The 16,391-nt window shown below is 38.5% G+C and overlaps 1 protein-coding gene and 1 pseudogene across 3 annotated transcripts in view; both read left to right on the forward strand.

Annotated features, from left to right (window-relative positions):
• The window catches only part of DIAPH2 (diaphanous related formin 2), a 1,049,860-nt gene that overhangs the window by 762,168 nt on the left and 271,301 nt on the right, over positions 1-16,391 (forward strand). The window lies entirely within an intron of this gene.
• LOC100685199 lies at positions 11,409-14,467 on the forward strand (annotated as a pseudogene).

The raw sequence follows: 16,391 nt of genomic DNA on the forward strand, positions 1-16,391 counted from the left end.
CACATTTCTAGAGTTTTTTAGGATATATTTGAAAAAAAAAGAAAGAAAAGAAGAAACCCCTTTATAGTTTACTAGCATTAATTAACATCTTAGAAAAGAATGCCATAGTGATTGGAAAGCATCACAAGATCAGTATAATGACAAAATAGTCAACCCCACATTCACAGTAGATACAATAAACTTACTACAATAAACTACAATAAACTTTTTAAAATAAATTTTAAAAATCTTTTATACTTTTTTTTTGCTTTTCATATCTTACATTTTTTAATGATGACATCTCAGTCTTCTTGTTTTTCTGTCGAATCTAATAGACATATTTTGGTGGTTGCACTCAAATACCAAGGTTTGAGATATCTCGAAGAACCTATATACAATGCAATATAACAGCCCTGTGTAGCTTCAGATTCCAATGTATCGATACCGAGAGGAAAACACCACTGATCAGCTTTTTCTGTAGTCTCTCTTCAGGCAGTAATAAATTAAACCATTTATATGAGACTGCTGGAAATCTATAAAAGTAAATTGTTATCCTCAAACATATATAGCTCTCAACTTTGAGTTTAATGATAGTGACCCTAGTGATGATCACCATTTGTGCATATGGCTGTGAATGAAGAGGCAAATGGACAAGCTATACAATTCACATCATGCATGTGAGCAGTGACCAGAGTCTATTGTAATCCATGATGTGCCTTCTTAGTGCGGAATCTGCATCTGCAACTTTGCTTCTTAAAGACATAATGTACTCGATAGCATTGCTCAAGGGGAGAAAATACATAGACACATCATCAGAAATACAGGACCATCTGACTGGAATTACCTTTTTTTTATTATTTTATTTTGTATTTCTTAACTGGAGTTCCATTTGCCAACATATAGCATAACACCCAGTGCTCATCCCATCAAGTGCCCCCCTCAGTGCCTGTCACCCAGTAACCCTGTTCCCCCAGACACCTCTCTTTCCACTACCCCTTGTTCATTTTCCAGAACTAGGTGACTCTCATGTTCTCTCACCCTCACTGATATTTCCCACTCATTTTCTCTCCTTTCCCCTTTATTCCCTTTCACTATTTTTTTGTATTGCCCAAATGAATGAGACCGTATAATGTTTGTCCATCTCTGATTAACTTACTTCACTCAGCATAATACCCTCCAGTTCCATCCACCTTGAAGCAAATAGTGGGTATTTGTCATTTCTAATGACTGAGTAAAATTCCATTGTATATGTATGCCACATGTTCTTTATACGTTCATCTTTTGGTGGACACCGAGGCTCCTCCCACATTTTGGCTGTTGTGGACATTGCTGCTATAAACATTGGGGTGCAGGTGCTGCTATAAATATTGGGGTGCAGTTGTCCTGCCATTTCACTGCATCTGTATCTTTGGGGTAAATCCCCAGCAGTGCAATTGCTGGGTCATATGGTAGTTCTATTTTTAACTCTTTGAGGAACCTCCACACAGTTTTCCAGAGTGGCTGCACCAGTTCACATTCCCACCAACAGTGCAAGAGGGTTCCCTTTTCTACACATTTTCTCCAACATTTGTTGTTTCCTGTCGTGTTAAATTTCACCATTCTCACTGGTGTGAGGTGGTATCTCATTGTGGTTTTGATTTGTATTTCCCTGATGGCAAGTGATGCAGAGCATTTTCTCATGTGCTTGTTGGCCATGTCTATGTCTTCCTCTGTGAAATTTCTGTTCATGTCTTTTGCCTATTTCATGACTGGATTGTTTGTTTCTTTGCTGTTGAGTTTAATAAGTTCCTTATAGATCTTGGATACTAGCCCTTTGTCTGATAGGTCATTTGCAAATATCTTCTCCCATTCTGTAGGTTGTCTTTTAGTTTTGTTGACTGTTTCTTTTGCTGTGTAGAAGCTTGTTATCTTGATGAAGTCCCAATACTTCATTTTTGCTTTTGTTTCCCTTGCCTTTATGGATGTATGTTGCAAGAAGTTGCTGTAGTGAAGTTCAGAAAGGGTGTTTCCTGTGTTCTCCCCTAGGATTCTGATTAATTCTTGTCTCACATTTAGATCTTTCATCCATTTTGAGTTTATCTTTGTGTATGGTGTAAAAGAATGGCCTAGTTTCATTTTTCTGCATGTGGCTGTCCAATTTCCCCAGCACCATTTATTGAAGAGACTGTTCTTTTTCCAGTCTTTTTTTTTTCCAGATTTTGCCAATCTTTCCTGCTTTGGCAAATATTAGTTGAACATAGAATTGAGTGCCCATTTCTGGGTTCTCTTCTATTCCATTGATCTATGTGTTTGTTTTTGTGCCATTACCACACTGTCTTGATGACCACAGCTTTGCAGGACACTTGAAATCCAGCATTGTAATGCCCCTGGCTCTGGTTTTCTTTTTTAATATTCTCCTGGATATTCAGGGTCTTTCTATTTGCACACAAATCTTAAGATGATTTATTCCAACTCTCTGAAGAAAGTCCATGGTATTTCTATAGGGATTCCATTAAATGTGTAAATTGCCCTGGGTAGCACTGACATTTTCACAATGCTAATTCTTCCAATCCATGAGCATGGAGTATTTTTCTATCTCTTTGTGTCTTCCTCAATTTCTTTCAAAAGAGTTCTGTACTTTTTAGGGTATGGATCCTTTACCTCTTTGGTTAGGTTTATTCCTAGGTATCTTATGCTTTTGGTTGCAATTGTAAATGGGATGGACTCCTGAATTTCTCTTTCTTCTATTTCATTGTTAGTGTGCAGAAATGCCACTTATTTGGGGGCATTAATTTTGTATCCTGCCACACTGCCAAATTGGTGTTTGAGTTAGCAATCTTGTCATGGACTGTTTTGGGTTTTCTATGTACAGTATCATGTCATCTGCAAAGAGGAGGAGTTTGACTTCATCTTTCCCAATTTGAAAGCCTTTTATTTCTTTTTGTTCCCTAATTGCTGAGGCTAGGTCTTCTAGTACTATGTTGAATAGTAGTGGCAAGAGTGGACATCCCTGTCCTGTTCCTGATCTTAGGAGAAAGGATCCCAATGTTTCCCCATTGAGAAAGATATTTGCTGTGGGCTTTTTGTAGCTGGCTTTTAAGATGCTGAGGAATGTTCCTTCTATCCCTACACTTTGGAAAGTTTTGATCAGGAATGGATGCTGTATTTATCAAATGCTTTCTCTGCATCTAATGAGAGGATCATATGGTTCTTGTTTTTTCTCTTGTTGATATGATCCATTGCATTGATTGCTTCACGAGTGTTGAACCAGCCTTGCCTCCTGGGGCACATCACACTTGTCATGGTGAATCATCTTAATGTATTCTTGGACCCTATTGGCTAGGGTCTTGTTTAGAATGTTTGCATCTGTGTTCATCAGGGATATTGGTCTGTAATTCTCCTTTTTGGTGGGGTCTTTGTCTGGTTTTAAAATTAAGGTGATGCTGGCCTCATAGAACGAGTTTGGACGTATTCCATCTCTTTCTATCTTTCATAACAACTTTAGTAGAATAGGATTTGTTTCTTCTTTAAATGTTTGATAGATTTCCCCTGGGGAGCCATCTGGCCCTGAACTTTTGTGTCTTGGGAGGTTTTTGATGACTGCTTCAATTTCCTCCTTGGTTATCAGCCTGTTTAGGTTTTCTGTTTCTTCCTGTTCCAGTTATGGGAGTTTGTGGTTTTCCAGAAATGCATCCATTTCTTCTAGATTGCCTAATTTATTGGCATAGAGCTGCTCATAATGTATTGTTCTTTTAAAGATTTTATTTATTTATTCATGACAGAAACAGAGTTAGAGAGGAGGCAGAGACACAGGCAGAGGGAGAAGGAGGCTCCACGCAGGGAGCCTGATGTGGGACTCGATCCCAGGACCCCAGGACCACACCCTGGGCCGAAGGCAGGCACTAAACCACTGAGCCACCCAGGGATCCCCTCATAATATGTTTTTAAAATTGTTTGTTTTTCCTTGCTATTCATTGTGATCTCTCCTTTTTCATTCGTGATTTTATTAATTTGTGTCTTTTCTTTTTTGTTTTTAATAAGGCTGGCTGATGGTTTATCTATCTTATTAATTCTTTCAAAGCACCAACTCCTGGTTTGTTGATTTGTTCTACAGTTCTTCTGGTCTCTATTTCTTTGAGTTCTGCTCAAATCTTTATTAACTCTCTTCTTCTGTTTGGTGTAGGTTTTATTTCCTGTTCTTTCTCCAATTCCTTTAGGTTCAAGGTTAACTTGAGTATTTGACTTTTTTCCAATTTTTTGAGGGATGCTTTTATTGCGATGTATTTCCCTCTTAGGATTGCTTTTGCTGTATCTCAAGATTTTTGAATGGTTGTCTCTTCATTATCATTAGTTTCCATGAGTCTCTTTAATTATCTAATTTCCTCATTGACCCTTTCGTCTTTTAGCAGGATGCTCTTTAACCTCCATGTGCTTGAGTTTCTTCCAAATTTCTTCTTGTGATTGAGTTCTAGTTTCAAAGCACTGTGCTCTGAAAACATGCAGGGGACAGTCTCAATATTTTGGTATCGGGTAAGACCTGATTTGTGACCCAGTATGTAGTGTATTCAAGAGAAAGGTTCATGTGCACTTGAGAAGAATGTGTATTCATTTGCGTTTGGGTGGAAAGTTCTGTATATATCTGTGAAATCCATCTGATCCAGTGTATCACTTAAAGCTCTTGTTTCTTTGGAGATGTTGTGCTTAGAATATCTGTCATTTGCTGAAAGTGCCGTGTTGACGTTTCCTACTATTAGTGTATTATTATCTAAGTATGTCTTTACTTTGGTTATTAATTGACTGATATACTTGGCAGCTCCCACATTAGGGGCATAAATATTCATGGTTGTTAGGTCTTCTTGTTGGATAAACCCTTTAAGTATGCTATAGTGTCCCTGTTCATCTCTTACTACAGTCTTTGGGATAAACTTTAATTTATCTGATATGAGGATGGCTACCCCAGCTTTTTTTGAGGGCCATTGGAATGGTAAATGGTCCTCCACCCTTTCATTTTCAGGCTGGAAGTGTCCTTAGGTCCAAAATGAGTTTCTTCTAGACAGCAAATAGATGGGTCTTGTTTTTTTATCCAGTCTGAAACCCTGCATCTTTTGATGGGATCATTAATCCATGCACGTTCAGAGTTACTATTGAAACATATGAATTTAGTGTCATCGTAATACCTATTCAGTCCCTGATTTTGTTGATTATTTCCTTGGGATTCCTCTTTCTTTTACAGAATCTTCCTTAATATTTTTTGCAGAGCTGGTTTGGTAGTCACATATTCTTTCAGTTTCTGCCTATCTTGGACTCTTTTTATCTTTCCTTCTATTCTGAATGAGAGCCTTGCTGGATAAAGTATTCTTGGCTGCAGGTTCTTCTCATTTAGGACCCTGAATATATCCTGCCAGCCTTTTCTGGCCTGCCAGGTCTCTGTGGAGAGGTCTGCTGTTAATGTAATACTTCTCCCCATATAAGTTAGGGATATCTTGTCTCTTTCTACTTTAAGGATTTTCTCTTTATCTTTGGTATTTGCAAGTTTCACTATTAAATGTCGAGGTGTTGAACAGTTTTTTATTGATTTTGGGGGGGTCCTCTCTATCTCCTGGATCTGAATGCCTGTTTCCCTCCCCAAATTAGGGAAGTTCTCAAGTATGATTTGTTCAAATATGCTTCCTGGCCCTCTGTTGCTCTGGGCACCCTCTGGAGCTGCAATTATAGACAGATCTTTCTTTCTGAAGCTGTCATTTATTTCCCTTAACCTTTCCTCATGGTCTTTTAATTGTGTTTCTCTTTTTTTCTCAGCTTCCTTCCTTGCCATTATCTTCTGTTCTGTGTCACCCACTCTTTCTTCTACCTCCTTAACCCTCATCCATAGAACCTTCAGTTTGGATTGCATCTCATTTAATTGATTTTTAATTTCAGCCTGATTAGATCTCAATTCTGCATCATGAAGTCACTTGAATACTTTATGCTTTTTTCCAGAGCCACCAGTATCTTTTTAATTGTGGTTCTGAATCGGCTTTCTGACATTGAACTGGAATCCAAATTGTGTTACTCTGTGGGAAAGAGTACCATTTCTGATTCTTTCTTTTGTGGTGAGTTCTTCTTTCTAGTCATTTTTCTCAGTGCAGAGTAGCTGTATTAGCGGGCTGCATCAAGAGTATCAACCACAACCTAAGGAAATTTCACACTAGATGATTCTACAGAGGTCAGAGATTAGAAATTGAAAACAAAGATGAGAACAAAATAAAACAAAGGACCACTAAAGTGAAAAACACATTTTAAAACAGTAGTAAAAATAATAGGCCAGGAATCCTAAAGAAGAAGAGAAAAAAATAGAAAGAAAAAAGAAAAGAAAAAGTAAAACGAAAGGGGAAGAAGCAAAAGGGGTGGCCTGGGAGATGGTGGTGGTGATGAAGTTGTAGTGAAGGGAGAATGTAGTCTACCTGACGGTTTCTAGAGGTCGATCCTCTTGTAGGTGACTATATTAAGTTCTAAATATTAGAAGATGCTCAGTCCCAAATTTATATACTCCAGAAATACTTGTAGATGGCCCCAACATTGACCACCAAAACATAAATGAGATAAAAGAGGGGGCCAGAATGGGAATTAGGAATCTCACAGAATGAAGCAGCATGGTATACCAGTTGGTTCTGGGTACATGCTTGTCATATTTTAGATAGTATTAACTTCCATCATTGTTGAACAAAATGAGGCAGAGAAAACAACAAAAAACAAAACAAAACAAAAACATATCTTGTATATCCCCCCAAATTAAGTAGAGTATGTTGAAGGGAATCTAGAAGTGGAAAATATATCTAGGACCTGTAATTGTAGAAATATGAAAGTCAGAAAGGAAGAATCTTAAAAATGAAGAGGTGGTAAAATATTGTAGTTAAGGTGGGAAAAGAGAAAAAAATTGGAAATTTACAGTCTGATACAAAACCGAGTTGTACTGGAAAAAAAAAAAAAAAGGAGGAGTATCCTCTGGTTCTATATACTGTAAAGCCCTCGACTTCCCCTGGAGCTTCCAGCACTGCTCTGTCAAGAACTTGGTTTTCCCCTGTCCTTCCAGCTGGTCTTCTGGGGGAGGGGCCCGCTGTGTTGATTCTCAGGTGTGTGCACCTGGATGAGCTGCCCAGCCCCCTGCCAGGTGCAGGGCTCAGTGGGAGCTGTTTATCCTGTGAGGCCCCTGTTCCCTGGTGGCCCCTCTTGGTCCCAGGCACAGGGTAACACAACGAAGAACAACAACACTGGCGGCGGCCAGCTCTCCAGCTCTAGAGTCAGTTCCCTGCAGTACCTACTGCAGTCTTCGGGTCCACACTGGCCTGGATTCTCCCGGCAGGCGGGTCATTGATCTGCATAGCTTGGGGACGCCCGGTGGCAGGAGAGTCCTCCGCTGTCCTGTTCCCTCCCCGCCTCTGCCTGTCTCGGGGAGAGCTCAGGATCGTGGGCTGTGTCCCTTGCTCCCTGGGATCCCGGGCCTGCGCTGCTGGAATTGCGCTCCCGGGGTGCAGCCCCCTCCGCCCGGAGCCGCCGCCTGAACTTTTGAGGCTCCGCCGGGCGTGCTCCAACCCTTTATCGGGCTTGGCCCACAGTCTGTGGCACGCTCTCCCCCGGTACACTTACTCTCTGAGTGACTCTGGGAGACTGAAGGCTCCACTGCCCCTCCTGCGATTCTGCCTGTTTTCCCTGCTAAGCGCCTTTCCGTCTGGGAAGAATCCGGTGCGGATTTTTAAAGTGCTTCCTCCGGACTGGGCTTTTCTGTCCCAGAGGCTTTTACCACCTGTCCTTAGCTTGGCTCCTCTTGGGGCCCCTCCCCCACCTGATTCTGTTTTAATTTTTTTCCTCCTTCCTACCTTGCTAGAAGTGAAAACCCTTCTCTCTGTCGCGTTCCAGCTGTTCTCTTTAAATCTCAGGCCGAATTCGTAGGTTTTCAGGATGATTTGAAAGTTACCTAGGTAAGTTGGTGGGGACAGGTGACTTGGAGACCCTACTCCTCTGCCATCTTGCCCCGCCTCCCTGGAATTACTTTTAATGGCCACACCGAATATTCGTAGTTGATCGTAAATACAGAGAGCAGGGAGGACATGCATTGCAATGCACGGCAGTGGCCCAGACTTAGGCAAGAGTACATTTTGTTTTTTGTTTTGTTTTGTTTTGCTTAGATTTTCTTCCTAATATTACTTTAGGTATTGGACGTGTGGTGCCTGGCTTTCAATTTCTTATTAACTGCTTTGTAATGCCTACTTCTTAGGAGGCCTTTTAACATGATCTTTATTTCATCTAAGCCATTTGCAGCATTGTTTTTGTTCTTTAAATTAGTCAAAGGATAGTTAATTATTGTACTCTGGAGTTAAAAGTCTTCGTGAATTCAGATACACATTATATAGATGTCTAAAAACAAAATACTCATTTTTAAATATGGTGAAATATAAATTGAAAGCAACTTCCATCTGTGGAAAATTTTTCATAAATTTTTTGACTAGAGGAACAAAAGAAGATTCCTACTGTATACCAGCCTTTATACATTATCCAGTAAAATGGCATTTCAATAGATTCACAGTGGGTAACATATGGAATACTCCATAAACCCTGATTAGATTTAATAATGTTTGTATCACTGTTTGGGAACATGTACAAGGAGATGTGACAGCCATATATTATTAACATAAAAATAACTCAGAAAAAAAGCTCCTAATTAAAGCAGAACTGATTTAGAAACTTAGCAAATTTGCAGCCAGAAATAACCACCTACCCACCTGCCCAGGACTTGGGACTTTCTTTTATGCATTACAAAACAGGCTTGCTTCTTAGGACTGCGAGATGGCCACTACGAAAATTTTAATGGGCTGTGACAATACCATTTTCAGCCTGTCCAGAACAGCACAAAACCTAGTCTCAGGAAGGACAACATTGCTGTTCAGTTAAGATTTCAGCCAAGTGGCATCAAAGGAAAGCAAGATGTGGTCTGCAGTTGTGCTGAGCTGCATTAAATGGCTCTCTGTAATTAATTAATATCCTCTTGCTTGGCAAATGCGCATACATTAAACTCAGCATCACAATAGCAAAGATTCACTCATGGTGGGCCTTGGTAATGGATGCACACTTGTCCTGTGGAGCAATGTATGTAGGGCATTTGTGTTTTCATAATAGGAGTCTCTGTGCTTTTTTAACTAGGTCATTTCTAAAAGAGGAAAGAAGCAGCAGGTTAAAGTAAACAGGAGAAGGAGGTTGCTTGATTGGACAATTTGAAAATCTGGTTTAGAAAGATTCTCCGCAACTTCTAAACTGAGTAGTTACAATTAATTTCTGTGCCTGTGTTCTGAAATATAAGCATGTTCAACAGGCTTTATTTTTGTAAACAAGTATCTGTGGGCTTAAGAAAGTTCTTTTTTATTAATTTAACCGTTTTTCAGGGTTGACATTTTCCTAATACTTAAATTGCCTTTATTTTAGATGAAATTTTTCACACCTTTCCCTAACAATCCATATAATTCATTCTTTCTTAACTCATCTGAAAACAAAGATGCCCCTCCAAAAGCAATCACTCTTTTTCCCTGTTGTAAGCTTTGAGGCATATATTTTCCTGTTTTGTAATAATATCAAACCATATGGGTATGTAGTATTGTTGGGTATATTTTAATTATATTATTATCTTGCCCTAAAAATGTATTAGCTCTTTAACTATTAGGTTATCATTTTCCCTAGATCTAGCATCTGTCATTGCTCTTGTTTAATGTATCTCAGCTTCAGTCCAATCTAAATAAAATGTCTTTTTTATTGGCTGAGAGTTCTAAATTGGTAGTAAATGTGCAAATATTTAAATTATTTTCCACATGTTCTTTTTAGATACTTATCCTTATTTCCTACTTTTATCGTGACTGGGAAAAATAATTTATAAGCTGAATAAATATTCTATTTGATTCGTAAAATAAGTTCAAGATAATTCTTATATATATTAGTCTATGTAGCTATATTCATCATTTTTGCTAGTCTATTATTTTTATGTAAACTGTTTCATTCACCAATGAATATTAGAAAGCACTATACATCATTAAAAATCTTTATTCATAGATTAAGTATTTCCCAAGATATATTACTATATAAACATATTCTTTCTCCTTCTATCAAAAACTGTCTGTAAGGCATCAAGATAAAAATGATAATGTATTCTACAGACAGGATAAATCAAAAGTGATAAGGATGAAAAAATCAGATTAGACATTCCATTTGCCTACTCAATATGGTGTCTCTTGCTCAGGTTTCCATCTTTACAGAACTTACTGGGTATGTTTCACCCACACTGCAATCAGATTTTCTTTTGTCTACCATCTACTGTTCAGTTAATATGTGTTTAGAAGTGTGTTTTATGCAAAAATAACTAACTGCCTAACATTTTGGCACATTTTGCTCTTATGGCTTGACAATGCCTGGGCATTTGTGGATAAATGACATATATTTTTTTCTTTGTACATGAGTGAAAATCACTCCCCCCAACTACATACCTCACTTAAAATGAGAATACATGAAGATGCTAAAAGGAAAACTCCAGTAAATCTTTTATCAGAATGATTCAAGTATATACAGTAGAAGCGTGCATTAACAGAGTGTTTTGTTTTGAGACTTTAAACTGAGCACTAGGGGATCCCTGGGTGGCGCAGCGGTTTAGCGCCTGCCTTTGGCCCAGGGCGCGATCCTGGAGACCTGGGATCGAATCCCACGTCGGGCTCCCGGTGCATGGAGCCTGCTTCTCCCTCTGCCTGTGTCTCTGCCTCTCTCTCTCACTGTGTGCCTATCATAAATAAAATTAAAAAAAAATTAAACTGAGCACTAATATACATAACCTGTTCTATCATTTATTTGGAGCTTATCTCTGCATTTAAATTTCCTTAGACCATTCAATGACTGCTTTCAGTATTTTCAGGCATCAACATGTCTTCTTGGGCACCTGGGTGTTACAAAAGAGAGAACACACAGGAGGAAACCAGCCAGGTTCTCTACTTGTGGGCAGCTTAATCACAGATTATTCTTATTGTTGCTATAGCTCTAACTCCATTGCTGTTCTCTGGGTGACTCTGCTGAATACTTAGAAGTCTTCTCTTGCCTTTTTGACAAAGTAGCCCTAAAATGTAAGTGTCAAAGTCTATCTAGGCACATCCACTGGCACTTTTTCTCTCCTCCCTTCATTTCTACATGGAGACACACACACATACACTTCCTCTGGGCTCCTAAGCAAGGCCTATGCAATATTAAATTGCCAGGGGAGAAAGAGAAAGTCACTGACCCCTCTAACTTCAACTGGCACAGAACCCTGAGACTACTTAGATACATAAGTAAAAATTTGGATTCATTAAGAGTGTGTGTGTGTGTGTGTGTGTGTGTGTGTGTGTGTTGAGTTTGTGATCTAAGTAGAAGTTTGCCTTTTTATTACTGTGGTGAAAAATACCTGAAATCTACCTTCTTAACAAAATTTTAAGTAAAATACAGTATTCTTAACTGTAAGCACAATGTTGTATCACACATCTAGAAGTTTTTCATCTTACATGCCTGAAACTCTATGCCCAATTGAATAGTATCTCCCCATTTTCCCTTCCCCCAGCTCCTGAAACCATCATTATAATTTCTGCTTCTATGATTTTGACTACTTTGGATACCTCATATAAGTGATATCATGCAGTAATTGTCCTTCTGTGTCAGGCTTATTTCACGTAGTATAATGTCCTCCAGGTGCATCTATGTTGTAGCGTATAGCATATTTCTTCTTTTGTGTGGTTGAATAATATCCTGGTGTATGTATATGCCACATTTTCTTTACCCATCCATTGATAGACATTTAGATTCTTTTCACCTCTTGGCTATTGTGAATAATGCTGCAATGAACATGTGAGGACAAATATCTCTTTGAGATCCTGCCTTTTTCTTTTTTTATCCCAAGTGCTGACTTTGAATAATACAATGACATTGAAACATACATGGTTCCTGAAGCTTCATGAAGGTGGTGGGCGTGTTCTGTTACTCCGCAGCCCACTGGAATCTGTGCCCATCCGTCCTTCCCAAGCCGACGCAGACGAGCCAAGTTGGCCATGCCTGAGAATGTGGCACTGCGGAGCAGGGTGCTTGCCGAGGCTACTGGTGGCTGCAGCAAAACTGCCTATAAGGACCATGACAAGCTGACCCAGATCCGCTTCAGCAACATTCCTCGGCCAAAGCTATTGCTGATGCTATTAGAACAAGCCTTGGACTAAAAGGAATGGATAAAATGATTCAAGATGGAAAAGACGATGTGATCATTAGAAATGATGGTGCCACCATTCTTAAACAAATGCAAATGTTACATCCAACAGCCAGAATGGGGGTGGAGCTGTCTAAGGCACAAGATATAGAAGCAGGAGTTGGCATCAACCACATCAGTGGTCATCATTCCTGGCTCTCTTAGATTCCTGTACCAAGCTTCTTCAGAAAGGGATTCATCCAACCATCATTTCTGAGTCATTCCAGAAAGCTTTAGAAAAGGGTATACAAATCTTGACTGACATGTCTCAACCTGTAGAACTCAGTGACAGAGAAACTTTATTAAATAGTGCTACCACTTCATTGAACTTAAAAGTTGTCTCTCAATTATTCAAGTCTGCTTTCTCCAATGAGTGTAAATGCAGTGATGAAAGTGATTGACCCAGCCACTGCTACTAGTGTAGAACTTGGAGATATTAAAATAGTTAAGAAACTTGGTGGGGCAATTGATGACTGTGAGCTGGTAGAAGGGCTGGTACTTACTCAAAAAGTGGCAAATTCTGGAATACCCAGAGTTTCAAAGGCTAAGATTGGGCTTACTCAGTTTTGCTTATCTGCTCTCAAAACAGATATGGATAATCAAATAGTAGTTTCTGACTATGTCCAGATGGACTGAGTACTTTAGGAGGAGAGTACTTTAGGAGAGTACTCAATTTAGTGAAGCAAATTTAAAAAATAGGATGTAAACATACACCACATCTTCTTTATCCATTCATCTTTCGATGAACACCGAGGCTCCTTCCACAGTTTGGCTATTGTGGACATTGTTGCTATAAACACTGGGGTGCAGGTGTCCCGGCATTTCATTGCATCTGTATCTTTGGGCTAAATCCCCAACAGTGCAATTGCTGGGTCATAGGGCAGGTCTATTTTTAACTCTTTGAGGAACCTCCACACAGTTTTCCAGAGTGGCTGCACCGTTTCACATTCCCACCAACAGTGTAAGAGGGTTCCCTTTTCTCCACATCCTCTCCAACATTTGTGGTTTCCTGCCTTGTTAATTTTCCCCATTCTCACTGGTGCGAGGTGGTATCTCATTGTGGTTTTGATTTGTATTTCCCTGATGGCAAGTGATGCAGAGCATTTTCTCACGTGCATGGTGGCCATGGTACTAGAGGGTATTATGCTGAGTGAAATAAGTCAATCGGAGAAGGACAAACACATGGTCTCATTCATTTGGGGAATATAAATAATAGTGAAAGGGAATAGAAGGGAAGGGAGAAGAAATGGGTAGGAAATATCAGAAAGGGAGACAGAACATGAAGACTCCTAACTCTGGGAAACAAACTAGGGGTGATGGAAGGGGAGGAGGGTAGGGGAGGGGTTAATGGGTGACTGGCACTGAAGGGGGCATTTGACGGGATGAGCACTGGGTGTTATTCTGTATGTTGGCAAATTGAACACCGATAAAAATAAATTTATTATTAAAAAAACATTCTTGAAAACAAAAAAATTTAATTTAATTTAAAAAAATAAAAAATAGGATGTAATGTCCTCCTCATACAGAAGTCTATCCTGAGAGATGCTCTATGTTTTCTTGCATTACATTTCCTGAACAAGATGAAGATTGTGGTGGTTAAGGATGTTGAAAGAGAAGACATTCAATTCATTTGTAAGACCACTGGAACCAAGCCAGTTGCTCATATTGACCAATTCACTGCTGACATGCTAGGATCAGCTGAGTTAGGTGAGGAGGTCAATTTAAATGGTTGTGGCAAACTGCTCAAGATTAAAGGCTGTACAAGCCCTGGAAGAACAGTTACAATTGTTCATGGATCTAACAAATTGATGATTGAAGAAGCTGAGCGCTCCATTCATGATGCCCTATGTGTTATTTGCTGTTTAGTGAGGAAGAGAGCTCTTATTACAGGAGGTGGTACTCCAGAGATAGAATTGGCCCTGCGGTTAACTGAATATTCACGAACAATAAGTGGCATGGAATCCTACTGCAATCATGCTTTTGCAGATACTATGGAAGCCATTCCATCTACACTAGCTGAAAATGCTGGCCTGATTCCCATTTCTACAGTAACAGAACAAGGAAACCAGCATGCCCAAGGAGAAAAAATTACCAGCATTAATGTCTGAAAGGGTGATATTTCCAACATTTTGGAGGAACTGGTTGTCCAGCCTTTGTTGGTTTCAGTCAGTGCACTGACTAGCGACTGAAACCATCCAGAGCATTCTGAAAATTGATGATGTGGTAAACACTCAGTAATCGGATTAACACTGGCCAACTGGTGCTGCTGTGGCCACTAACTGCTGTGTGCGTCTGGAGTGGAAAATCACCTTCGTGTTTTTGCTTTTTAGAAGATTTGTTTCCTTTATGAATCCCTACGCCTGGTCTTCCAGTTGGCACTTGCTTGAAAAATTGTATTGACACAACTTAATTAAAATATTAAATGATTTCAAAAAAAGAGAAACATATACATGGTTCCTAAGATCATGTAATTTTTTGAGATGTCAAAAATACCTACAGACAGCAAACACAGTAAAGATAGATTTGCAAACCTAGTTTACATCTATATCACAAACTGAACACTACTGAAGGTATTTGGTTATTGTTTGTTTTCCTCAAGCAGAAAAATTTCACACGGCATAATTTATCTTTCCAACAAAAGAAAGAAAAAAAGGAATGCATTCTCAGGAAGTAATACCACTGTATTTCAAAAACTTCTTCCACATATAGCATCTAAAAATGCCTTTCAGAATTAAAGAATGTGATTTCATACTTAAAACATACATTAAATTGATGTTAGAAAAAGCATAGCATCTATTAGGGATGCAGTAAAATCAATAAATTCTTATATATATCCATGTATAGTCACATATACATATACACATAAATGTATACATAGAAAATCTTAAAAATTAAATGAAGAGTTGTTAACAAGCATAAGAAATATGTTGCAAAAATTATCTGTCTAAAAAAACTCTAACAAGAATAAAATTTTCCTAGTGGACATTCTGGCTCAGGGTCAGTCCAGAATAAGCTATTACCATATTGACTAAACTGAGGGAAATATTCTGAAATGTTTTTCTTCCATGATGAAGATACTATTAGATTAGTGCTCCTTATATCCTGAAATGCACTTGTTTTCAACCTTGTAAAAATTTTTAGTAAGTGAGGACGAGATTAGGGTTATGGTTAGGGTTACATGAACATCTAAAGAAAGTTCATATAAGGTGATGGCATGAATGCATTCTGATAAGTGAATATAGATCTTCAAAGCTCAGGGAATTGGGAGTTACAAATTTAATGTCAGGAGTGACAAACAGCCCAGATTGTAAACAAGCAAGAGTCCTCGATAAGCAATCAGGTTAGAAATACGAAGTATATTTCAAGGCCATTTTTTTTTTATATTCGAGTAATATGCCTGTCTTTATGATAGTTTATTGTAGGTAAAATTTAGGATGATGTTGCCATGTACTTATTTGATCCTTTAACCCTGTTTTAGAGATCACAGGACATACAAAAGATGTGCAAAATTTACTTTAACTATCATTTGCCCTCAATCTAGAATTGGAAGGCTTACTGTAAAACATACAACTAATTTAAATAATATGTTCAAGTATTTCCATTAAAGAAATCAAAGTATTCACTTTTTCTCATATTAGTGCTTCCATTTTATCTGAATACTTAAAGAATCTAGCATTATTTACAGCTGGTAGTAACTTTAAAAAATTTCCATTCTAGTTGCTTATTTTGCAATGGGAGACATGAATCCTACAGGTTACCCTGCCATGGAAAAAAGGCATGAAATCTCTGTGTCAGTTCATAGGTCTTTCAAATATACAGATTTGGCTCTTTATGAGTAAATTTTGTTTGGCAGACTTTTCCCTTTTTGTTGCCACTTCTTTACCACGTTGGTGATTTTAGTTAAGGAAAGATAAATAAATGACAAAGCATTATCAGCTGAATTTGAAACTACAACTTGGACTGAAAATGCATTATTAGAAACTATCTATAATTCAGTACAAGAATCCCAAAACCTGAAATGGACCATATTAAAACAAATGTAAAAAAATGATAATAAAATGCCCAAAGAATTCAAAGAACTATTTTACAGTAAGAAATCAGTTCCAAATACCTAGACATTCATTCCAAAGCAGCAGCAGATATAGCAGAAGTACCTGGTATA

This window comes from Canis lupus, chromosome X (assembly GCF_011100685.1).
Source record: "Canis lupus familiaris isolate Mischka breed German Shepherd chromosome X, alternate assembly UU_Cfam_GSD_1.0, whole genome shotgun sequence".
Lineage (NCBI taxonomy): Eukaryota > Metazoa > Chordata > Mammalia > Carnivora > Canidae > Canis > Canis lupus.